This window comes from Helianthus annuus, chromosome 14 (assembly GCF_002127325.2).
Source record: "Helianthus annuus cultivar XRQ/B chromosome 14, HanXRQr2.0-SUNRISE, whole genome shotgun sequence".
NCBI classification, from domain to species: Eukaryota; Viridiplantae; Streptophyta; class Magnoliopsida; order Asterales; family Asteraceae; genus Helianthus; species Helianthus annuus.
In genome coordinates, this window is record NC_035446.2 from 116,595,657 (window position 1) to 116,623,393 (window position 27,737).

A 27,737-nucleotide genomic window follows, 5' to 3' on the forward strand; every position below is an offset into this window, starting at 1 on the left:
TCGAAAACTAACTAAAAAAAGCCTAAAAAACACACAAAAAATTTTTTTTTTTTTTTTTCAATTTTTTTAATAAAAATCGCTAGTTTTTATATATAAAAAAAACTTTTTTTCAAAAAAAAAAAAAAAAAAAATTGTGTAGTGCACATGTGTAATAATACACATGTGTAGTACACAGACACATGTGCAGTATTACACATGTGCACTACACAAAAATTTTTTTTTTTTTTTTTTTTTTGAAAATTTTTTTTTTTTTTAATAAAAAAACCTGCGAAAATTTGATTGAAAAAAAAAATTTTTTAAAAAAAAAAATTTTTTGCATGTTTTTTTGGCTTTTTTTAATTAGTTTTCGAGTTTTCGCGTTAACTAGTGGTTTTCATTTGAACCTTCCCCTATATATATATATATATATATATATATATATATATATATATATATATATATATATATATATATATATATATATATATATATATATCATGAAATCACATGTTATAAAAAAAACATGTTGGAAATCGCATGTTGGTATTTTTGATGAAATCACATGTTGGTTTTTTTAGCAATTTCGCATGTTGGTAAATATGATGAAATCACATGTTGGTATATAAAACAATTTCGTATGTTGGTTTTTCAGCACAAATCGTATGTTCAAGAGTGAATTTGCACCAAATCGTACGGCTGAGATGATCGCGTACATATTGTACGATAAGAGCCATTGTACATTAACTTAACCCTATATATATATATATATATATATATATATATATATATATTGGGTTCTAGAGTGAACACTAGGTTGAGAGTGAACTGTGTGAACTAATCTAGGCCATTGGATTACATCATCTAGAGATTTTTAAACAATGGCAAGATTGTAATTATAATGTTGTAACTCCCCTTTAAAATAAATGACAGAAGGGTATTTGTGTCTTTTGTAAATTGCATTTATTAAACAATGTAATCAAAATTCCTAAAATCTCGCTAGTTTCCGTATATACAAGATACATAGTTGTTAGTGTATACACATGTATACAGTCTCGCTAGTATCAGTTTATACAATATACACAGCTGTTAATTTATACACATGTGTACAATCTCGCTAACTATCAGTTTATACAAGATACACAACTGTTAGTTTATACACATGTGTATAGTCTTTTATGCATCTGTGTATTATATTCAGAAATGGTTACATATGTGTATATTAACAACATATAGTATATTAGGCATGCACACGAGTAGATTCATATAAAAATTATGAAATTAATGAAAATGAAACATATCACATGTATGCAAAAATAAATAACTTCATCACATATTCAAAAAAAAAAAAAAATTAATGCCCAAAAATAATTACAATTTCAATCTTAGAGAAATTTTTTAATGTTTATGGAAAATTATAAAAAGTTAAAAACAATGTATTATGATATCTATATATACGGATAATAAAAGAAAAACAATATTCAAGTTAAAATTAATATTGTATCTATGGATAAAGAAATAATGGAGAAATAATTAAAAATGAGAGAGAGAGAGAGAGAGAGTTAAACGATGAGAAAATTAAGGGATTTTAATTAAACATACTTGGGTAGTGTCAATCTTACCATTTTAATCTAAAAAATGATCAAGGGCCAAGATTAGTTCACTCAGTTCTAGGGGTGTGCATGGGTCGGTTTGGTTCGGTTTTTACTATTAACCATAACCATAACCGCTAGTTCGGTTATGGAGTTTTGGTAACCGTAACCATCTTCGGTTACGGTTAATCGGTTATGAAGTCGGTTATGGTTCGGTTTTGGTTAATTTCGGTTAAGTAATCAAGCAAGATTTGAACTTAGCTTGAACCTATTTATTAAGATAACGGAGACTAAACTTGTTGGTTAAACTACCGATTTGGGGTTCTTTTTAATAAGGTAATTCTCAAACAAAAAAAAAATATGGACACAACACCTTAGTTCTTTATCAAAATAAATGACATCTACATCAAGATCATTTTGTATGTTAACATACTTTTATCTTAGTAAAGACCCATATATGGTTTTGTAAAACACAAATCCATTATATAAAGTTAACATTACAAGTTCGGTTTCGGTTATATCGGTTAACCAAAGCTTCATAACCATAACCATAACCATAACCGATTGAGCGGTTATACAAAGTTTCATAACCATAACCATTGGTTATATTGGTTATCGGTTATTAGTGGTTCGGTTATGTCGGTTATGGTTCGGTTATCGGTTATGGTGGTTAATTTGCTCACCCATACTCAGTTCACTCTCAAGAAGTTGTTCACTCTTGATCCTGATCCTCTCTATATATAATAGGTTAGTACTTTCAAGGGTGCATGTTGCACTGATATCTTATATCTTAATATATAAATAAAGGGAAAACCCTTCCGAGTTGTGAAAAGTTAGAGAACTCGGCCTTTCCGTATGAGTTTTAGCCCAATTTTTTTCACACCCCTATATTAAAATGTTATAAAAGACTGTCTTAAAAATATCGAAATAGTGTTAGATATATATATATAGGGGACCGCTAAAATGAGAACCACCCCGAGTTGTAAGAACCATGAGAACTACACCGTACGGGGCGAGGTGGACCAAATTTTTTTTCATAAACGTAGATGCGTGTATTATAAACACATTTGTAAAAAAAAATTCAAAAAAAATGTCGTGTGTGCAGTTTTGAGCACCACAAGTTTGTGTTTACGGGTACCGTAAATCTTACCGGAAAATTTACGGTACCCGTAAACACAAACTTGTGGTGCTCAAAACTACACACACGACATTTTTTTTGAATTTTTTTTTACAAATGTGTTTATAATACACGCATCTACGTTTATGAAAAAAAATTTTGGTCCAACTCGCCCCGGATCAAGTAGTTCTCACGGTTCTTACAACTGGAGGTGGTTCTTATTTTAGCGCAATTATATATATATATATATATATATATATATATATATATATATATATATATATATATATATATATATATATATATATATATATAAATAGGGAGCCGTTAAAATAAAAAGCACCCCCAGTTAAGAGAACCACGAGAACCACTCTCCACCAATCAGACTTTGCCACTTATGCACTATTATTTTATAAATTTAAGGGTATTTTGGTCATTTACTCCAAATGTCATCTCTGTCTGCCTCTTTAAAGTCTGCAGACTTTCTTTTTATCACATCACAAATTTTGAAATCCTCGTCTCCTCTCTCTCTCAAACTTTGTTCACCACCACATCTTCAAAAAAATAACTAGATCTCATGTTTTGATGTTAATGGCCAGGACCAAGACCAAGCTATGCTCCGACGGTAGTGGGAGGTGGTTGGTCGGTGGCGGAAGACTGTGGTGGGAGGTGGTTGGTCAGCGGCAGAAGACGGTGGTGGGAGGTGGTTGGTCGGAAGACGGTGGTGAGAAGGTGGGTGGTGGGCAGTGGTGGTATATTTTTGTCCGACGAGTTTACCGGTAAGAACCTCCAACTCCCTCTTCCACCGTTTCCTCCACCACCGTCACCGTCTCCTCCACCACAGTCACCGTCACCCTTGGGTTCCTGATCACCGGTGTGTGTGGTTACAGGAGAGATCGAGAAAGAGATTAGGGAAATCTTTCACCCACACCCCTGTCTTTAAAGTTGCAGACCACCATCTCTAACCTCTCTCTAGAAATGGTGGGTGTTGTTTCTCTCTCTAGCTTTTGAGAAGCGGGTTTTTGCATAAACTGGTTTATGTGTTTTGCTTAAAGTGATTATGTTGGTTGGCTTCGATGTCGACTGTTATTTGCAAGCGGTGCCAATGGTGCCTGGGGTGCTCCGTGGTGCCCGGTGGTGCCGATCGAAAAGTTGTTGAATTTGTGTGAGGTTGTCTGCTACTTTTTTGACGGTGGTGGTGGGTTTTGACGGTGACGGTGCCGGTGAAGGGTGCTGGTGAAGACTGACGGCAATGGTGAGGGGGTGGGTTTTGATCTTGATTGTGTAAGCTGTTGATGTTTATAGATCTTGTTTAAATATTTGATCCCCCCTGTTTTTTTATATTTGATATTTTGGGTTTAAATTAAAGAAATGGGGATATTGAGTTGGTAGTGATAGAGCGAAATTTTGTTTCCGACAATTTGATGACAATGGCGTGACAAGGACGGTGGGGGGTAAGTTTTTGACCTGCAACCCCACTTTTGCAGCCATGGTTATTGAAAACTTTGAGCCAAACCCCGTTTTTTTTCAAGATCACACACTTGATTTTGAGTTTTGTTGTTGTTCTTTATTTTTTTTGTGCAGTCGATAATGATAAGTTCAATCTATCTGAGACACCTACTGAGTTGTGAATTTTGGGTGAGTTGGACTTTGGGTAAAAAACTTTTTGTAAAAAAAATTTAAAACCGTAAAAAAGTTTTCGTAAAAAAAAATTGAAAAAAACTTTTTGTAAAAAAAAGGTTAAAACCGTAAAAAAGTTTTCGTATAAAATTTTGTTATTTTGTAAAACGTTTTTGTAAAAAAATATTGTAAAAAACTAGTGGTAAAAAAAAAGTTTAAAACCGTAAAAAAAGTTTTCATCAAAAACGTAAAAAAGTTTAAAAACGCGTGTGTAAAAAAAGTTTTTGTAAAAAAAGGGTTAAATTTTTCGTATAAGTTTTTGTAAAAAAAAGTTTTGTAACAAAAGTTTTCGTATAAATTTTCATTCTTTGTAAAAAAAATTTGTAAAAGATTTTTTTTTTTTTTTTTTTGTAAAAAAACAGCTTAAAACCGTAAAAAAAAAGATTTCGTAGAAACTGTAAAAAAGTTTAAAAACGTGTGTGAAAAAAAAGCTTCTGTAACAAAATGGTTAAAACCATAAAAGGTTTTTGTAGAAAAAAATTTTAAACCGTTAAAAAAGTTTTTGTAAAAAAAAGTTTAAAAACGTAAAAAAAGACTCGTAAAAACTGGGCGTAAATTCGGGGCGTAGAAAACGGCGCGTTAAAAACGTGACGTTAAAAAACGACTCGTAAAAACTGGGCGTAAAAAACGGCAGATTAAAACGGGGCATAAAAAACGGCGCGTAAACACGGATCTTAAAAAATGGCGCGTAAAAAACGGGGCTTAAGAAACGGCGCGTAAAAACGAGGCGTAAAAAACTGGGCAAAAAACGACGCGTAAAAATGAACGTAAAAAATGGCTCGTAAAAACATTTTTTGTAAAAAATATCCTGTAAAAATTGTTTTTTTTTTTGTAAAAAAAAATCAGATTTTAAAATGTTTTTTAATTAAAAAATCTAATTTTAATAAAAAAAATAATTAATTTAATAAGACAAAAAAGTAATAAAAAATAATAAATACAATAAAACAAAACAAGTAAATTTACTAAACTACTATTTTGACATTAAAATATTAAAAACATAATAAAACAAAAAGAATTTAATATTGTTTTTATTACTTTTAATCTCATCCATCCATCTCTCAAGATCAATGATTGGAAAGTGCTTCTCTTAAATGGAGTTGGTTTTTCATTTTAGCAGCTCTCTCTCTCTCTATATATATATATATATATAGGGTTGGGCTCTATAAGAAACCCCATCTTTTTTAAAAAACCTTGGAAACCCAACCTCATCCATTGATTGTCTTTCATCCAACTTGATCAATGGCTCTCATCATTTTAGTAACAATTATAATTAAAAGAAATAGTATAATGCACATTTGAAAGTCTGAGAGGGCATTTTCGGTACAACAAAACCCACTTTTTTGCATTGAAAATGACAAAACCCACTTGTGTCATCATCTCTCTCCTCTTTCTTCTAGTCAAATCTTTCAATTAACTATTATCTCTCTCCTCTTTCTTCATCATTGAAAAGAAGAAAGCTTCATGGTCTTCAATGGTGATCCTTCAATGGTGATCTTCATTTGAAGATAATTTCAGTGTCATGTGGTCTGAAAAAATCACAAAGACACACGCACGAGTGTGTGTGAGAGAAGAGCGATGACAAGATGAATGTTTTAGAGAGAGAAAGTTGATGTTTTAGATAGAGAAACAACAATCTTTATCACAAAGACACACGCACGAGTGTGTGTGTGAGAAGAAGGTTTGAAGATCTTCTTCGTGTTCATCGGACGGGTATAGATCCGGTAAGTGTTCTTGAAATATCATTTTACACTTGATTTTTTGTTGAAATGGTTGTTAATATGTTTTTGTGTGCTGGAAGTGTTTTAGTATTGGTTAATGGGGTATCCATGGTTAATGTTAATGTATTTTAAATAAATCAAAAACTTTAGGATGAGATTTTGAACGGGTTTTTTTTTGTTGGTTTGGTTGCTTGTTAGGGGCTTTTGATCTTAACAGTAGCTGTTTTTTTGTTGGTTTGAGATGCTTGTTTAGGGTTTTGGTCTGAACAATAAGTGTTTTTTTGTTTGGTTGCTTGATTCACAGACTCAGGCCCATAACATGTGTTAAGCCCCCCTGTTATAATGTTATATAACGTGTGTTGATTTACAGAAACAAACCCATAAAGATATTCAATTGAGAAGCTGGATGGATGTAGGCGAAGTTAATGTGTGTTCTAGTAATGGTTAATGTTAATGTATTTTAAATAAATCCAAAACTTTAGGATGAGATTTTGAACGGGTTTTTTTGTTGGTTTGGTTGCTTGTTTGGGGCTTTTGATCTTAACAATATTTTTTTTTGTTGGGTTGGTTGATTTAAGAGACAGACCCGTAACATGTGTTAAGCACCTGTTAGAATGATATATAACGTGTGTTGATTTACAGAAACGGTTCCATAAAAGATATTCAATTGACAAGCTGGATGGATATAGGCGACGTTAATGCGGGGACATTGAATAAGTCACATCCTTTGGGAAAGAAGTCTTCGTTCATTTATAACATGTGTTAGTGGTTCATGCTGTAACAGAACACCATGATGTAAACCTGACATGTGTTCATGTATAACATGTGTTAAGCCCCTGTTAGAATGATATATAACATGTATTAACCTTTTGTTAATTAAAAAAACAAGTAATATCTATTTTATTTTTGTTGATGTTAAAAATATCCGATAATGTGGATACTGAGCGTAAAACTTGTACAAGTAATAAATGTACAAGTTAGTATGTAACATGTAATATGAAACGAGCCATTTATGGTAACACATGTACCGGTAATTTTTGAATATATAATATGAAACGAGTCATTTTTTTTGCACATTTTGGAATGTATAACATGTGTTAAGCCACTGTTATAATCTTTTTGTAACCTGACATGTATTCATGTATAAGCTAGTGGTTTACAATGTGTTAAGCCTCTGTTATAATCTTGGTTTAACCTAACACGGTGTCATGTATACCTGGGATAAAATGTGTGAAGCCTCTGTTATAATCTTGGTTTAACCTAACATGGTGTCATGTATAAGCTAGTGGTTTCCAAAACACCATGATGTGTATATACATACTGTAACATGTATTAAGCGACTGAAATATATAACATGTGTTAAGCATCTATTATAACATGTGTTAAGACTTCCATAATAGATGCATAAACTCCAATAGTAACTTAATAACAACAGAGTAAACCTGATATAACGTGTGTTAAGCCTCTATTATAACATGTGTTAAGACTTCCAGAATGGATGCATAAACTCCAATAGTGTGTTAAGACTTCCAGAATGTGTTAAGTCCAATAGTAAACTCCAATAGTAATATGTGTTAAAACTTCTAGAATGGATGCATAAACTCCAATAGTAACTTAATAACAACATAGTATACCTGATATAACGTGTGTTAAGTCTCTTTTATAACGTGTGTTAAGACTTCCATAATGTGTTAAGTCCATACCGTTTTAATATCATGTACTAGACAAAACAATAAGAGTCTCAAAATACATATTACTATTAAACGAAAATACATAGCACTAAGAAAAATGGTGGAGCTTCCTTTGACAGTCTGCCTTAGCTTTTCAGCGGCTACCTTTGCTGCCTTAGCTTTTCAGCGGCTACCCTTGCTTTATTGTTTGGGTCGGTCTTGAAACGGTTTGTAAACATGTGGGTATGCGTATGCCATGGAAGTTATAAAAATGTGTTTTCATGTCTCACGTAACACGTGTTACGTTGTACATGGGTTTCATGTCACATGTAACACATGCATGTCCGAGAAGTTCAAACTATAACACGTGTTAGTTGTGTTGTGCTGTAACATAAACATGGTCATGATCCTTGAGCATCTGATCCATGTTTGACGAAACCAACGTTTGCTATAACACGTGTTATTTGTGTTGTGGTGTAACACAAAAATAAAAACCTGCAAATTACATAAACATTTACCCCTTTTAAGAACCATTTTAACAAAAAAAAAAAAATCATGTTTCATCTCTAAAACAGCCATTACACAAAAACCTATTAACAACCAGGTTTTATGAATAATTTTTGATATTTTAAGTGTAAAAAATGGAGCCATACGTTGAATATCTATCTTATAAAGTCCATACCTATATCAATTTTAAATTCAATATTTTATTGGTTCAATATTTAAGTGTAAAATAGTAGAACCGTAAATTATAATCATCTTTCAAAAGTTCATACCTACATGCTCAAGTTATCAACTAACATAAACTCCACAAAATCAGAAAAATCCATACGAAATACCCAGAATCAAACATATATGAAAACATATGTTGCATAAAACTAAAAGAGTGTAAAAAACTCACAAATATCAAGATCTGAAACAACATATACAAATCATATTTTATATAAACAAGAAAAGTGTAAAAAACTCACAAATATCCAAATCTGTAATAACATTATGAAACATGTGGACAAAGGAGATCTAAAAGGAATGGAACAAGATCTGGAAGGGGTTTCCACATGGATCAGACTTCATATATTAACATCTTCATCACAAAACCACGTTCTTCATCAGGGATTGATCGATCTGATTTTCGTTCTTCACTTCGTTCTTCATCGTTGTCAATGAACCTGTTGGGGAAACTATGGACCGGCGACATTAACTCGGAGGTTGGTGGATTTGTCTCCATGGACATAATGGAGAAAGGATAATTCTTTGGAAAAGATGATAATGGTTTTTCTGTTAAAGAAGATTTAAAATGAAATATTGTAAAAGAAATATGGGGGTGGGTGATTTGTACAAATGAGTTAATGGGCATTAAATGTTCATGTCAAATCAAATTGGTAAAATATCTTGGGTAGGGTAAATTACTGATATAACCTTGTAAGCAAAAAGGAAGAGAAGGTGACTATGGGCAACGTGGATAAATGTAGGCCACAAGTTGAGTTTGCTAAGTTTTCTAAAAATTTGGGGTTTCTTGTAGAGCATTGCCCTATGTATATATATATATATATATATATATATATATATGTATATATATAATATAAACAATAATTTACCATAAATAATAAAAAAATATTAAGAAAACCTTTTGTTTAAAACTTATTTTTAATATCCAATTCATATATATGTATTAATTTGAAACATATGGATGAATAGTGCTACAGTATTTTTTTTTTTATCTTTGACTTTTTCTTTTTGTCTTTTTATTTTTTTTTACTTTTAACCTTTAACTTTCACTATAACTCTTACGACCCCTTAACTTTCTAAATACATTTTCAACCGAGTTTTACGTCTTTATTTTATTTACGTGTCGATATAAACTTAAGTTGATTTATGTTTCGACATAATTTTTTTTTGTGTTTTCTCAACTTTCAGTAGTATTTACACTGACAACCCTTTAACTTTATAAATACTTTTGTAGTCGGTGATTCTTTTTCTTATTTTTTTTTGTCTTTTTGCTTTTTGTCTTTTTTTTTTTTTTTTTTACTTTTAAACTTTAATTTTCAGCATTAACTCTTACAACCTCTTAACTTTCTAAATACTTTTTAATCGACTTTTACGTCTTTATTTTTATTTATGTGTCGATATAAACTTAAGTTGACTTACATTTTTACATAATTTTTTTTTGTATTTTCTCAACTTTTAGCATTGACACCGACAACCCTTTAACTTTCTAAGTACTTTTGTATTCGGGTTTTCCGGTCGATGTAAAACACGTGTCGACATATTTTTGTACTTACGACGACTTTATTTTGTAAGTTTTCTCTTTCGACTGCTATATCGAATAAAAAATCGGGTCGCCCCGCCGCGAAGCGCGGCTGTAACCCACTAGTTAAATTTAAATACAATGAAACATATGTCAGGAATCGTATGTTTAGAGAAATATTTTACGAAAAAAGTTTTCGAGCTTGGGATATTTTAATATTTGGGTGTGAAGGGTGATATGACATGTTAACTGGCATTGCATACCACGTCTTTCTTGTGTTAAGGAATGTCAAAAAGGTTATTTGTTAACATATTAACGAGATGTTAAGAGCTTGAATTAGTATTCTTTTTTATCTTTTTAAACCAAAAACCACTTAAAAAATAAGGTTATGTGGAGTTAACTAGATTAAACCATTTTCTTAGGGTGAGGTGGAGTGAATTGTGGAAAAGTGAGTGATGTAGAATCAAGGTGGAGTGGAGGAAGGTTAAAGTATTATCCAAGATTTTAGTAAGATCTTATTATAAAGGGAGACATAGTCGAGTCAGGGAGTTACAAATCTCAGTCCGGTGATTTTTCCTGGATGGGTGTAAGACCCTTTTTACTAAACATGAAATTCCATAAAGAAAAATATTTGCATTCATAAACTTTATAAAGCAAATACATTTCTATACTTAATTACGAGTTAATTAAAACTTCACTAATGTTCAAAAGTGTTACTACTTGATAATAACATTGTTTATAATAAAAGATTTATAAAAATGCGAAAGTTAGATCTTTGAATTGTGTTCGGTTCTTCATTGAGCTTGACCATCACCCAAGAATTTGGAATAAAACCACCTAGATATCATAAATTATCAAAATCATTAGTTATATGCCAATTTAAACATGTCTAAATGAACCAGTTTGCCAAAAATAAAGAAAATAAAATTTTCCAGCAATTTAACTTCCTTGTGGCCCGTGAGGAGTTAACCCAGTTGGCTCGCGGGCGGCGAGCTCTCTCGCGGGGCGCGCACCAATAGGTCTCCTGCGCTGCAGGTGGCGAGATGGCATTTTTTCCAGAATGTTTTGTTTTGAAAGCAAACTCCCAGCACTACCATGTTACACTTAAAATTTCATATCTTCGTCAAAAGTCATCCGTCTTACTTCAAATTGTTTCTAAACATTGGTAATTCATTTGTCTATAAGTATAATTAGTTACTCTTGACCCGTATACTCAATATTTATGATTTGTATTATCATCATCCGGTTTTACTTGCATAATTATTCAACCCGTTTCTCTCATTTGATCTTTAGGCACATATTGTCCCATAATTTCTACCAGGTTCACTTCCTTTTCAACTTCACCCTTCATCCGGGCTTCTAAATCTTGTGTATCACGCTCCCATTACCCGGTGTGCGTTAACACTTGTTTGACCCGTTTGACTATCTATTACTCAAACATAGTTCTAATTCAAGCTTATTTAGAGGAGTTCACATCCTCTATATTTTGACCCATTTCCCGGGTTCATTACATTATAATCCGCATTCCTGTTATCCGGTTTACGCATGTTTAACTCATTTGGTTTATTCGTGTGAAATCCATCACTTATGAATGACCAAACTTAATACTCTTTTATTCGATCCGTTTAGTTGCTTGTGTGAAGTCCATCACTTATGTACAACCAAGATTATTACTCTTTTATTTATCCATCCGATCCGTTCGTGTGAAGTCCACTTATGAACGAATCGAACTTGATGAGTATCACTTCCTCATTCAACATATACAAATATCTAAACTAACTCGGCAAAGTAACTACGGAGCATGAAGCCACGTACCTTAAAGCTTATCTGTCAACCGAGCATTCGTCCCAGCTTGGTGTCCTGATGCTTTTCCCAAGTTGCCTAAAGAGTACAACCCAACATCATTAGGACCATCCGGTTCATAATTAAACTAAGCAATTTGTCAATAACGTAACCACATGTTCTCATTTATAATTGTTTTGCATAACATCATTTAATCATTCATTTGGGCATTTTGTCATACACCTTATGTGCAAGATTTTTATACTAACATTGTCAAGTTTTGTAACCAACAATTAACCATGTTTATACATCTCATAACCTCAAAATGGTTGGAATGTTCAATTAGCACCTAAAACTCAATGTGTCAAATTTCTAATACACCATTTTCATCATCATAATTCATGTGTTCTACCTCCTTATCCAAAACCCATTTATCTATGTATGGTAATTCATCCAAACACCCAAATCATAGCAATATATTCACAATTTTCACTTAGGGTTTGTTCCTAGGAAAGCATACATCTCTTATCTACCTCAATTTTTGAAATTCGTAAATGGATTGAGATCCATGGAATCTACCTACATTCATAATATCACCAAACTAAGATTTTTGACATACCTTGTGATCCCCTAGTTCTGGTGATCGTTAATATGCGTTCATGAACAAACTCAAGGTTCGAATTGCCCTCCAATTTGATGGATTAAGTTTGAACAAGGGTTTGCTCCATTGTTCTTTCTCTTGGTCGTTACACACACACACCCCCTTAGTGTGTGTTGTGTTTTATTTTTATTACTAATACCCAAGTTTCAGCGTTTCTCTTTTTGGTCCCTCATGTTTCAAATTTTATTTATAAATGGCTACTATGCAATATTTATCATTAACAACACAAATAATCAACTAGGTTAATTGTTCCTAGTTATCATTCAAACTAATTTTATCTATATGTTACATATTCAACCATATTTATTACACACACACACACACACACATATATATATATATATATATATATATATATATATATATATACTTTTAATGGCTCATTATTTTTAGGATGTTACAATGGGAACACCATCCCCCGTATCCTCAGGGGATTTTTTCCAGATCAAGAAAAAATCTCCGATCCTCACTAATTCAATTTTTGAAGTTTTAGACCATTTGAAAACGGTAATGTTATTGCTACATTAAAGAAAATCTAACCATATAAAATGTAATTCATTTATTACTAATCTTTACACATATTTCTACTCAACCCTCTCAACTCTTTACACTATAATGGAATCATCATCTCAACTTGGAAAAAAGGAAACCAATTCCGAAAGCCTCGCCAAAAAACCCAACAAGCTTCACGATAACATTACAACCAACAAACAAACCCATTCTAACACCCTTGGGCATTTTTCGAAATTCCAACATATACACTCCAATGCAACCAACAATCCTAATACAATGAATACGGAAAATTCCCAATAATGTCACAACACATTCAACAAATTGATCATCTATCACCACAATCTTCATTCCACTAGTTGGACCGACCTAATAACTTTTAAGATTATCGTCAATCAAATCAGGACAACTTTGAATCAAGTGAGGAAGATTAGCTCCAACTCAACTTTTTTTTTTATCGGATGGTGAGGAGGAACCCTCACAAAATTGAAAGAATAAAGGTAAAGGAAAATTAAGAACAAAACGGGGGACTAATAAAGAAGAGTGGCGTTAGCGAAAGCATGAGTACATTGTTCGGAAGACCTGATCCTCAACAATGAACAAAAAGAGTATGGCATTTGGTGAAAGGTTTATTTTCTTTTTACAATTAACTTGTTTATTTTTAAGATATTATTTTTAGTTGTTCATTTATTGTTTTCATATTTAAGGTTACCGCTCATCTTCCAAAACAACTCCATAGCAACGAGCAAACTAAGAATCAAGTATATAAATAATGGCGGTATCTTAAGTTTGCTACGAAGAAGCGGAACGGTTTTTACCTATCACGATCCAAGATAGGCAGGAATAGTGGTGAACGTGAGGAAGCCGTGATCACGAAAGCAACCAAGTACTATAAGAATAATGTCAAGCGAAAAGGTTTCCAACACAAGTCGTTGTGGGAATTTGTTAGCCATCATCCGTCACGGGCCGATATTCCTCCGGTGGGTAGCGATTCACAAGCAATGAACAGATAAAAAATGAATCAGATGTAGTATTCACGATATTTATACATGGATCGTATTTTTTTTCTCGTTAAAAACGCTTAAAACAATCGAGGAAACCACATAAGTGATTTTCCATATTGTTTCTACAATTTGAGTTGAACTTGTCACGACATAACTTTATCTTAAACTAATCTAAATAATGTAAATTTTGATTCCAAGACTAAATTTGTCAAATTACCGTTCCAACAATGTATAGAACCTCAAAAAATTCATTCGTTTATTTTTTCAAACAAGCTAAACATAACAGATGTGCAATTCTGGACATTCTATTTTGTTTCACGATTTTGACCTATTTCTAAGGTCTTAATGAAATACTTCTCTAAATAAAAGTTGTTTATAAAACATTAATAAAGTTCCCCGTAAATTTTCAGAATTTAGTAAAAATCTTTGATATATATAAAGTGGTCTAAAATTTTAGCATCGAATTCTAGAAAAAAAAACTGAGTTTTTCCTAAACAAACCTTTTCTTGGCTTTTTTCATATCATTTGATCGCACTATCATAACATCATCCTATAACATCATACAAACCCTAAAACCATTTAACTTGTATAAATTTTGGGCACCTGCCTAAAGGTTGATCAAAATTGTTACGTAAGGAACTTATTGCTTGTAACAAATGAGTTTTCATTGCCCATTTTCTTTTATAACTTTCGTGGTGGAAACATGTCACATATATCTTAAAATGTTTTTATAAATACTACTTAACTTGTAAATAGTTTTCTTTATATACTTGATTCAATTAAATTTAAATACATGTTTTTAATTCATTGTCAAAAACATAAATGCTCTCTTAACTCATAAATCTTACACAGCCATTAGCTTTGAGGATAAAGCCAACGGTAGTACGATGAAAGATCTTTTGGTGTGACATACCCATCCATTTTCCTAGGTAGGGACTTGGATGTTTGAAATCTGACATATACATACCTCGTTCAATTCCTCATGACATGGAATTGACAATAGACGGCATTCGTTATTAGATATGGTTGTGGACTCGTGTGTATTGTTTAATGACCTTCATATTTTATTTAAATGTTTATTGAATTGTGACTTTTATTGTATTAATAATTAAAAACCTATAAACCTCACCAACTTTTAGTTGGCTTGTTTTCTTAACATGTTTTCAGGTAAGGAAAATTAGCATGATGATCACTCTCATAGCATTGGATGGACCTAGGTATCTAAAATCAAGTGTCTTTTATTTTTCTTATTTTGATTTGTTTTAACGATTGTATGAACTATTTGAATTTAATAAAATTCCGTAAAGTTATCTTTATACCTTTTGTTATGATATCATATCAATCACACAACGACGTTTCCGCCTTCAGTCGGGGAGTCACATCCGACCACCACACCACATCTCCAGAAGTTCATTTTTCACACACCTATCACAACGATGATGAATATGAAAATGAAATGCTCAACCTGTATTTGTAGAGTCCGAAGGACCAACTAGGAAAAGCAAGAGGTCGGTTGCATCATGGGAGTCAGATGAAGAACTTCTTAACAAGATCAAGAAGGTCAACACTTTTAGTCAAGCCGAAGTCGGGTAAATAACTTGACTTTGAGATGATAAGTTCTGTTTTATGCAAACAACATGTTTGGTTTGAATTGATGTGAAAACAACAAGAAACGTTAGAAAACAAGAAGCTTTTGACTTGGATTTTATCCCGAAAGACCAAAGTTTGAGTGTTTCTATGTCGATGTTGGACGAAATTTTACAATGTAACTGTGAAAAAGCACAACGTTGGGAATGGCACTACCCCCACTAGATTTTATTTTTGTAATTTTAGGCTCAAGTTTCTTTGTACTTTTTATTTATTTTAAAGATTTTATATATATATATATATATATATATATATATTTACAGTTACTTAAGGTTATAGAATTAATTAATAATTTAAATTTAGTAAATGTGGCATGTTGGAAGACGTGGTGTTGATGTGACATGTGGGGGAAATGGGAAAAAGTGGGAGGTCTCCTTATGCCCTAAATATCCGATTAGAATCCACAATTATATATATATATATGGAACCCATTAAGTCTAACCAACTTTGAAATCAATATTAACCATTGGATCTTGCTGAGATTAAATCTCAGCCCTTTAAACTCCATTTTTTAACTGGTATTGTGGCAGTTCACAGCAGTTTCTTTTGCCTTCAACCTACGTCCCACGTCTTACATCCCTCCCCCGGCAGTTATTGATAGGTTTTATTGGTTTATCTGGAAACTCCCCACTCCCCTACTACTTCCACCATTTCCTGCCCATGATCTCACGGTTACAGGTGGTTTGAGAAGAATTGATGTTTATTTATTAGCTCAAACCTTACAGATCCCCAATTATTTTAGATGAATCAATTTTTCTTCATTACCTGATGGTTTTAATTTTTCTCTGACTCCCTAACAGATCTGTTGGATGATCACATCGGCTAACACTCACCGGGGTGAAGACTGCAATCATTGCCGTTTAACATCCCCGTCACAGGAAACCATAACCCTCACTATCGTCACCTCGGCAGTTCGTACCAAACCAACGGTGTTGATAAAACAGACCTTCGCATCTCCTTTGTCACCTCTCTCTCCCCTCTTTTCCAGCGGCCGATCTTCTTCTTCTTCATTTGTAAATTCTATTGTAAAAGCCACCAATTTTGCAGAGTCACAAGGTTTACTAATTCAAACCTCTGTTTTTTTTTTCAAAATTATTGATTATTTGATTACCTGATTACCAGTAACAATGGAATTATGATATGATTTCTTAAAACTACTATATTTGCAGTGCACTCCAGCAAATATTCGATAAAATGCCTGTATCACATCATTTTAACAACTTACATAAGATTCATCAGCCATGAATGAGAAACAAATAATCGATTACTTCTATGTGTTGTATTTTGCAGCATCTATTAGAAGTTAATGACCACAAGGATCTTAAACAGAAGATGAAGATCCTCTAATAGAAGATTTGGCGACAGTATATATCGTTATACAATACTGGTATGAGTCTCTCGCCTGCATTACTTTATTAAAATGACAGTTTTAACAAAATTAGTGGTTTTCATCATGGAAAAAGGACCTTCGGGTACCTTTTAAAAAGATCATTCAAGGTTGTAAAACATACATGAGAACAAATTGTCTCAAAAGTTGCCTATAATGTACAACTTCCTAATCTCTAATTGCATCTGTCACATTCGTTAACATTTCATTATCTTGACATATATATTTCATGAAATTTGAAATTCTTGACATGCATCTCACTTTCCAAACAGCTCTCTCTTCGAAATATCGTTAGTTAGTTTTCTACATAATTTCTCTATGTTCGGTTATTGTTTCAATTCACTTAGGTTATCTGATAATCTATTATCTTTTGGTTGTAATTTTTGTAGAAAACAATTGTTTGATCTGTCATTGGATCGGTATGGAATCACGGATACAAGATCATCCGGAAATGTCACTTTGGTTTGGAATGACTTATTTAAGTCCTATGAACTAAAAATAAAGACTGAGATAGAGGTTGAATTATTAAAAGATTAAGTAAATTCAAGTATATTTCATAAGAAAATAAAGACTGCGATAATGTGTACTTTGACTTTAGGAAGTCAAATGGTGAAGGAAGAAAGATTACAAATATGAAGTTCAACAGGTCCAGGTAAGCACCTTATCTCTTACGAATTAGAACGTATTCATACATTAATAATATAGATTGATAAGCACAAAACTGTTAAATTTATGAGCATGATGGTATGCTTTATGCTGCTGTAGGGGCAGGGAAGATGATGTTAGTCCGAACATTACAATGTTTTAGTAAATTAAACAATTTACAGCATGTATATTCACATGTCAGCAGACAAGTGGTAGGAAGACATACACCATGACTGGCATCACTCAGTATGCATTATCAGATTTATTTGAACACATAAACAAGGTATCCGAAACGAATGAAAGTGTAACTTTTAATGGGGCATTCCATTCGGAACTTAAAAACTTATATATGTTTTTGTTTGCAGCAAACTAATAGAAAATTTATGCTGGTGACATTTTCAATGAAATACCTTATTGCATGTGGTACTCCATGTCTCCACTTAGACTCCTGGATGATCAAGAGGTGAGTATTATCTTCTTAATCACAAACGATCGATTAGTTAAACAAAAAAATTAAACTGAATCCGTCGCTGGTCACTGCGAATCTTTGTCCAAAAACTATTGTTGGGTAGACATTCGTTATGTTTCTCCTTTATTTTATTGATTTTTATGATGGTTTCTTCAATATTTTAATTGTATTACATCTAAATAATATTCGATTAATTATTTTTTTTCTTTTATAACATGGTTCTTCAAAGTAGGATACAAGAGGCTGCGATGGCAACCAAGAGATTAAAAGGACTGTTTTTTACTACAAGATGTCAGTCATTAAAATTATCAGCCTCTTTTTGTTTTTTTTTTGTTTTTTTTATATCAACATAATGATTTTTGTCGTCTATCTTTGTTTGAAGTTTATTTAGTCTTCTAAGGGGGTATTTAGTTTGAGGGTTTGAATTTGAAGGTACGGATTTGATAGCTTTGAGTATGCTTGGTTTTTAAAAGCACGCCTAGGTGTGAGGCGACCTCAGGCGTAATGGTCATCGCTTTTACTTACTGAACTCCCTTCAACCCACCCAATCCGTCTTGGCCTTTTTCTCAGTTACGGTCTTTTTATTTTAATCCATCTTAGGTTTTTTTTTTGTTCATCTTAGTACCTTCATAAGAGCTTTTGTGCTCCTTCGTATTGTTTCCATAAATGTTATAATTCATATTTGTTTTATAAGATTGTAAATATTTTAGATAAACCATTATTATCAAAGTTTAAATGTAAACAAAATATCGTATTTAATAACAATTTTCTTTAGAGATGTTGACGATTTATTTATAGTACTTTTATGTAAAACCAACTTTAAATTGTATGAATAAAATAAAATTAAATAAATATATCAAAGTCACAAAATAGTACATTGATATATAAAAAATTGAAATAAAAAAGTGACATTCTCATGTGTTTCTCTAAATGTCTAACATGAAAGATGATTTAATATGTGTAATGTTTTGGTCAGTTTCAATATGAACCCAATTTTTGAACTGAACCTTTTTTGACTCTTAGCTTTTAGAAAAACTGATGGCCAAAGTAAGACTGCATAAACCCACCACACATGGGTTGATGTCAGATTATAAGCTATATACATTTGAACTTGAATATTCATAGTTTTGACCTCAAAAGTCAAACGATACCTTTATTTTTGTTTGTGTAATCAAGTATGTAGCATTTTTACCTTTAATCATGACATATTTTATTGTCTCAGCAAAAGCGTTTGTAGTCTCGACTGTGGTGTATTTTCTAGATGATACGCTTCATTATAAAGACTATTTCGTTAGAAAAGATGAGGCAAACATTTGTGGGAGCAATTTTGTTCTTTCAAGAATGATTCCAGAAGTGAAGAGTTCTACTGTTTGCCCTTCAGTTTCAATAGATATTTCTTATCTGTTTGATATGATGGGGTTCTTTTTGGTCTCATTTGATGTATCTACAATATGTAATCATGTTAGAGGTTTGGTCAGTCATGGAGATTCTTTTAGGTTTATTAATTATATCGTTTTCCATCTTCACATATTCAAAATTATAGGTTTGTGAACTATCATTGTAATTTTGATCTTTTTTCCTATGCAATTTCATTTATATTTTGGTTATTTATAGAGTTATAATTTATATTTATCAACCCGTGTAATACACGGGCATCTAACCTAATATATTTATATGATGCTCTAAAGATGATTTTTTGAAGCCAATTCAAAGATGCAAGGTAGAGTATCTTTCCAAATTCGCATTTGATGCTGAGTTAGTGTGTTATTGATCTTGAAATTGGTAATACTTTAGTACTCATACTTTAGTAAAACATGATTATCAAACATCCCTACACATATTAACAATTCTTACCTTTTTTAATGTTAAAAGTGACCCCTTTTTACCTTTCAAGTCAAACTTTAACTTTTGTACAGATTTAATGTCTACCACTTGATGAATGAAATTGTTTTTTTTTTTGATAGAAAATGCTCTAATGTCCGGTATGGACTATATTGAAGTTCCTCAAATTGGTTCATGTTCCGGTTCTAGAGGACGGGTAATTAATCTTTCTTATATTTTTTCTATAATTGTTTTTTTTTTAATTTTTAATATATTTGCTTCTTATAAACCTCTACTACAAATTACAGGGTTTGAAAACTACCACTGAATTACAGACCTACAGCAAAGGCTAGATGTGAAACATCCCAGGTTTGTTTTTTCTTATAGTTTGGATTCTCTTTTTTTGTGTATACCATGTCAAAATCATTTAATTTAAGATAGTTGTATTTCTGTGTAGTGATTTCTGACATAATGTGATTAAGTAGAAAGGTTAGTGATAATAGATATGTTTTTCTTATTTGTGTAAGTGGATATTTTTAGTGATGAAAGTCAACTCTTATTCTAGTATTAAGGTTGGTTAACATTTTGGCCGACATATTGAAAAAGGAAAGCACACCCATTACACTTATGCTTATATACCTGAATGGCGATACGAAGTCGGTTAAATTTTTGGTTTCACAACCTAATCTTGACCCAGAACTACACGAGGCACGCCTTTTTTCCTCTGAATCTCTGATTAGGCCCCTCTCGCATCGGGCGTTCCTTTTTAAACCAATGGAAATTGCTTTTATAGTTATATCATGTGAGTAGTACTTTGTTGCTCATGTTTTCAATGAAGCTATATGTGTAGAGGCGTCTCCGATAATTCACGTACCCTGTTCGAGTTTGAAAAAATATGCCCTTCCGTACAGTGGTGAAGTTTGAGATTTCCGACCGGGGGGTCAAAAACGTATATACCTAAAAAATTCTATACGAAAACTACATACCGAACACTACTGTGCGAAAAGTTCGGGGGGTCGGGCGCCCCCGGCCCCTACAAAGTTGTGCCCCTGCTTCCTTCCGTAATGTTTTATTATTATTTTAAAAAATAATAATCAAATTAGTATCGGGCCCAATAAACCTAATGACAAGTGGGCTAAGAGGCTGTTTGTTTACCTCTTAATGAGGCTCTTAATGGTTTAGACCTTTTACTGGTTCAGCACTTAATGGTTCAGATTGTTTGTTTCACGAGCAGATGTCTGAATGGTTAAGACATTTGCCCCTGAATGGTTAAGATTTATACAGAGTCTGAATGGTTAAGACATCTAATCTGAATTGGTCAGACATTTGCCTCTGAACGGTTAAGCATTATACAAGCTCTTAATGGTTCAGACCTCTTACGGGTTCAGCAGTTAACCATTCAGATGTTGCCAAACAGCTCCTAAATTCTAAACCATAAAAAATAATAATCAAATTAGTATTATGCTCAATAAACCTAATGTCAAATGGGCTAAATTCTAAACTATAAAAATTATTTGTAAATGGGCCTATATTGGAATTGGTATGTATTTAGTATTTAAAAAAAATAACATATACATATCGGATTTTTATTTTAAATCGCGTGCCCCTCGAAATCACGGGCCTTGTGCGGAGGTCCTTCCCGCACACCTTCAAAGCCGACACTGTATATGTGTATTTAGAGCTTAGATTTCACATGTCTACTTTTAAGATGCATTTGCAAGATGCGACGTATTATTACGTTAAAGTACCTGTCCACCGGATACCGTTTACTTTTGCATTAAAATGACACCGTTTCATGTTTTACTACTCTATCAGTTTTATTTTCTTTCTTTTTGTGGTTGTAAACTGTCGACGTTGGTTTTCTTTTATAAATTAAATAATAGTGCTTTTATTTGTAATGTTGTTTAAATTTGTGTACACTTAATATAGATTAGCTTTTTTGTTACGTTGGAACGTAACCCGTCCACCGGACGGGTATTAAACTAGTTATTTAATGGTAATAGCCATTGGGTGTTTATCGAAATCAAGCCTTATTGAATTTGAGAGACACATTGGTGTATTGAATAAATGAACCAGGTGTGCTTCAATCTAATGGTATCCACATGCAAGTAACTATATTCAAAGAGGTTTTATTCAAAACTACGGAAGTCAAGAAACCGAGTTTGATTGAAAAAAAAAAAAACTTCTTATTCCTATATCTATATGCTACTCGTGTATATATATATACATATTTTGTGAATTTCGAAATTCCTCAATTTACACATGGTGTTTTACATTTGGCCGTCAATGTACAAATGGTGCTTTACACCTGGGTGCAAAGTTACACATGGTGTTTCATCTAGGTGTCAATACGTACATGGTGTTTTACACCTAATTGTCAAATTATACATGTTATACACATCTGGGTAATTATTGTAGTCATGATAGTTGCTATAAACGTTTCAGGTTTGGTACATGGTATCTGGAGGGTTGATGAAAAACATTTTATTATGACACATTGCTAGAAGGATATATTACTAGATGAAAACTATACGTACATCGTTGCATTGTTCGTACATAAAAGTTGTGTAATAACTAATAGGTGTATTGTAAGCTTATATTTAAGGGTAAATTATGAATTATAACCTTTATGTTTGAGGTTACTTACACGTGCCAACCTTTAACTTTAATAATCATATTAGTCGCCGTTAAAGGTTACCTAATGTAAAAATCACAACCTTTAGCTACTCTGTTTGTTTTTCTTGTTAACAAAAATGCACGTGCCTCTTATGTGAGGGCAAAGTAATTAACATCAACTAGAAGTGTGCCCATGCGAGTTACATTGCAGACATCTTGAATGTATAACATTAAAACGTAAAGGGTTAATGGTTGTTAGACTATTACAAAATTCCATATATTATAAAGTAATAAAGTTTTTATTGTTTTCATACAAAAAAAGACTATTACAACTATAAGCATAATGTTTGCACATAAATAAAAAACCCAACTGAATTTTTGTGTACTACGAACGCATGAGCATCATGGTCTGTGGTGGCGTCTTCTTTCCACCACTTGTTCCATCCGCTTGTAGGTACATCACAAAAAAGGGGGTTAATTGGCTGTTACGACCATAGGTTGATACAAAAAGAAAACACCGGTTGTCTTGGAAATGCGTGTGCCAGGGGACCTACAAAATTAATAATTAATTATCCGTTAACATAACCGAAGACAAGTAATATATAAAACGATAAGTAGCACGCTTACCATTATGTAATCAACTCCGGCACACGTATCCTAGCCCGACATGTGAATCTGAAATGAGCACACAACTGGGTAGGTAACAAGGAAATAACGAATCAAAGAAGCAAACACAGTTCTGCATAAGGTGTAACAATTTATTGCACAAAACAACAAAAATGTATAAGTTACAAATCGATATAACTAAAAACAAACTGAAAAGCTTATTAATTAATGTTGGTCACAATTCATCACTGGCTTAGATTATATTAGACGTGGTTGCTTATTAAAAGCCATTTCAAGCGCCTAAAATAAAGAGCCTAATCAAGAATGTGATATAAAACATATAAAAGATCGCTATTAAACATATCATACATGTTCGTAGGAGCAATTTGCCTATGCTTCTTGAAATACTTGGGAATGAATTTATCCACGACATTCAACATTTTGTTGCAAAAACGATAATAAAATTTTAAACCAACAAAGCGAAAGTTAAAAACGTTAATCCACCATAAGCCTCCACAAACATAGGTGGTACAAACCCAAAAGCAAAAACAACAACATAGTAAAGTAAGGAAAACCAACAAAGGCAATGAAACAACCAACAATGAATGTAGAATTTACTAATTAACGTTATATATATATATATATATATATATATATATATATATATATATATATATATATATATATATATATATATTCACCTATGGTGACGACACGTCTCTGCCATAGGTAAAATTGATGTTTATTATTTTTTTCTTGATAAATATAAGAGAAAAAACCGAAAGAAAAATATATTCGTCTACAACCACGTGTCTTTGTCAAAGATAAAGAATAATTTTTAACTTTCTTTTAGTCTTAACTAGTTTTTGCCCCGCCTACGTTACAGGGCACTAAGCATAATATTTCTCTCTCATAACATGTACGTTTGTGTTTTGGTTACTTGTACATACTACTCATAACACGATTTCAAAAGAACTTATATCAATTCAACTAATTAAAACAAAACACTACTATACTTTTCCTAAAAAAATTAAAACGACGGAAAAACTACCGCTTGTCACGAATAAAAGTTACACCGAGTCAACCAATTAAAACAAAACACTATCATATAAAAATTACACCGAGCAAACCAATTAAAACAAGACACTATCATATTTTTATTCAAAAAAAAAAAAAACTACAACGATAACATGTATGTAATTTTTCATTGGGGTAAAATCGTAATTTGACAGAATAAAACCAAAAACAATGGCAAAACTATATTTTTGAGCTGAGCGCAAAATCATAATTTGGCTAGGAGGAGAAAAATAAAAACCAATGACAAAACTGTAAATTTAAACAGTGCAAAATTGTAATTTGATTGGATCATTAGGGAAGTGCAAGGGCACTATTCCCTCGGTGTGAAATGTAGTATACTAGTTGATGCCCCGCCCGCGTTGCGGGGCGATGACCGAATAACTCTCAATCAATTAAAAAAAATACTACTATAATTTTGCTAGGAAAAAAACAAAAACGATGATAAGACCGTATTTTTCAGCTCAAGGCAAAAGTGTAATTTTTCAAGAGTAATGAGCTAGTGTTAGGTAGCTCATTGACACGGGAAGAAATTAAATCAAGTAAACCAAGTAAAACAAAAAACCTATATAGTTTTGCTAAAAAAAACTAAAACATTGGGAAAAAACTTAATTTTTAACCGAGGGCCAAATCATAATTTTAATTCGGGGATAAATCATAAACTAAATGGACCAACGGGAGAGTGCCAGGAAGCTGCCGGCACGACTGTAATTTTATAATAGGGGCAAACTTGTAATGTCACCAGGAAAACAAACAAAAACGATGGAGGAAAATGTAAATTTAAGTTGAGGGCAAAATCGTAACTTGGCTGTGAGAAAAAAAACTAATGGCAAAATTATAAATTTATATGGGGCAAAATCGTAATTTTGAACTGAGGGCAAAATTGGAATTTTTAGCTGTGAGCAAAAGCGTAAATTTATTTTTAAGTGGGGGTAAAAACATAATTTTGAACTGATGGGAAACTCATAATTTTAAGGGAAAAAAACTAATGGCAAAACTGTAAATTGAAACGGGGCAAAATCGTAATTTTTAACCGGGGGCAAATTTGAAATATTTACTTGGGAGCGAAAGCGTAAATTTATTTTTAAGTGGGGGCAAAAACATAATTTTGAACTGATGACAAAATCGTAATTTTATAGCGGGATAAAATCGTAAATTTGTTAGGCCAATAGGGGAGTGCTAGGCAGCTGCATGACACTATACCTTTGCCGCCTATTTAGCCTAATAAAGGGCGAATCCTATTCCCGTTTCAGCGCCGACACTTGACTTTGAGTTTGTAGTTGTGGATAATATAAATTTTTGTACTTGTGTTAATGCATGAGTATGTATATGTGTGAGTGTGTATGTATGTATGGTTGCCTAATAGCTGATTTTTTAATAACAAATATAATTTCCATTATAATATTCGAAGTTGATGAAATACATGGTAATTTTTTTGCACTTTTTTATTTAATATAAAATATAATTTTATATAAACTAGCATTATCACCCTAGCCGCGTTGCGACAAACTTCTTTTATTATTTAGTCTGTGTTTACATGTGTTTTGAAATCACTACGAGTGCGTTGCATACGGAACCACTAACAATAATAAAAAGAAAATGTAAAAAACACTAAAAAATAATCGAAAGAAAATCAACCAAAAAAGTTGTATGTTAATGATGTTGTTCGTATGAAACCCGTGGTCAGAGATGAGCAAATAATACTGGGTACCGGTGCCAATTTTCCCGAACCGAAGGATCATAACCAATTTGGTACCAACTTTTGGCGTTCCTGGTACCGAGTTGCTACCGATTTTTACCTTCATATACCGGTACCGTAACCGGTATTTTCGGTATCGGTTGCCACCGAGCTCATCCCTACCCCTGAAACTTAAAAAAGAAATCATTAAAAGTTGAAGAAAAACAACAAGAAAAAGTTGTACAATACCGTTGTTGTTTGTACGGCACCCGTGATCAGGGATTAGCAAATGGTACCGTGTAGCAGTACCAAATTTCCCGAACTAAAAGATTTTCAAACTCAATCCGGTACCGATTTTTGGCGTTTTCTGTATTAGGCTGATGCCGATTTTTACCTTCATATACCGATAATGAACCGGACCGTATCGGTATTTTCAATACCAATATTGGTTGACACCAATCTTATCCAACTTAAAAAGTAAAGAAAATAATAGTAATTATTATTATATTAAAATAGTAAAAATATTAAAAGATATATATTATTATAATATATTAAAAACACTGTTTATTTCATATGTATAGTAATAATAATTCATGATTCCACGTTTTTAGTAGCAAAATAAACAACAGCCAGGTTAAAAGAGGCTAAACATTGTGATTGACTCATTGTTAGATTAAGTGATAAGTCATATCATATGATTTGATTTGTATGTGTTTGTTTTTAGGCATGTGTATATTTTTTCTCTCTTGACGTAGTTATCATTTTCACTTCATCCTTAATTGGATACTTGTTGCTTTATGGTGGCTTATTAGACTGCCTGGTATGGAGCTTGTCTTAGGGCCGTCTCCTCCATTCAGGATAGTCCCACACCGCCCCCTAGGGGCCGTCCTTGGCACTTCCGTCACAATTGTAACGCCGGAGACGGGGCAAGCAGGTGGGTCCCCCATGTGGCTTCTCTCTCATCATATATATATATATATATATATATATATATATATATATATATATATATATATATATATATATATATATATATATATATATATATATATATATTATTAATGGTGGGGTAGTCTTGGCTAGTCCCCACACCCTTGGGTAGTCCCTAAGAGAAGCATCCTCCTCCCGTGATTACGTGTCGCCTACATGGCGGGTAGTCTCCAAAGAGACTATCCTCACCATACCCACCGGTCTTACCTTTCTTTGGGTATACATATAGGCACGCCCCACGCTTCACGTTTGCACTAGGGGTGTGCATGGATCGGTTTGGGTCGGTTTTGACCAAAAACCAACCATAACCATAACCATGATGTCGTTATTGGATAATCATAACCATAACTGATCGGTTATGGCGGTTTTGGTTAATGGGTTTTGAAAGTTATGGCGGGCCGGTTATGGGTGGTTAACCATGAATTTAGACCTAGCTAAAAATAGTTCACTTTTATATAGAAAAACTTGAAATAAATTGTTATTACATATTTCTATGTATTAGTATATTACATAGTACTAAAAATATATTTAATCTATAATATTAGTACCGAATATTAAAACAAAGTTTTATGATATAATCCATAAATTCAAATAAACATTCAACCAACATGATATGATATAACTCATAAATACTAAAAACGTTCAACCAAAAATATCAAATATTAAAAAAACAGTGAAAATCCTAAATCCGACAAAGAGTTTACTATATGTCGTTTCGTTTCGGTTCGGTTAAGGTGGGTATGGAAACATTGATAATCATAACCGACCCGCTACTTTCGATTTTCAGAAGAACAATTAACCAACCATTGGTTTTTGGTATGGTTCGGTTTTTACGGTTAATTTGGT

The 27,737-nt window shown here is 32.5% G+C and overlaps 2 long non-coding RNA genes across 5 annotated transcripts; one reads left to right on the top strand and one right to left on the bottom strand.

Annotated features, from left to right (window-relative positions):
• Nucleotides 1-8,605: 8,605 nt before the first annotated feature.
• On the bottom strand, nt 8,606-12,540 carry LOC110905815. The gene is made up of 3 exons (XR_004878765.1): nt 12,403-12,540; nt 11,817-11,882; nt 8,606-9,031 (listed from the first exon to the last, which is right to left on the bottom strand). It is a non-coding gene; the product is annotated as an uncharacterized LOC110905815 (long non-coding RNA).
• Nucleotides 12,541-16,101: 3,561 nt separating this feature from the next.
• Nucleotides 16,102-22,569, top strand: LOC110909174. 4 transcript variants are annotated; one of them, XR_004878766.1, is made up of 10 exons: nt 16,116-16,283; nt 16,406-16,661; nt 16,896-16,992; nt 17,382-17,644; nt 17,758-17,920; nt 18,003-18,100; nt 19,329-19,888; nt 20,071-20,144; nt 20,236-20,296; nt 22,373-22,569. It is a non-coding gene; the product is annotated as an uncharacterized LOC110909174 (long non-coding RNA). The 4 variants fall into 4 exon arrangements; XR_002575205.2 differs by lacking the exon at nt 22,373-22,569 and having other exon boundaries at nt 16,117-16,283; nt 17,382-17,508; nt 17,591-17,644; nt 20,236-20,476; XR_004878767.1 differs by lacking the exon at nt 22,373-22,569 and having other exon boundaries at nt 16,102-16,283; nt 18,339-19,888; nt 20,236-20,480.
• Nucleotides 22,570-27,737: the final 5,168 nt, after the last annotated feature.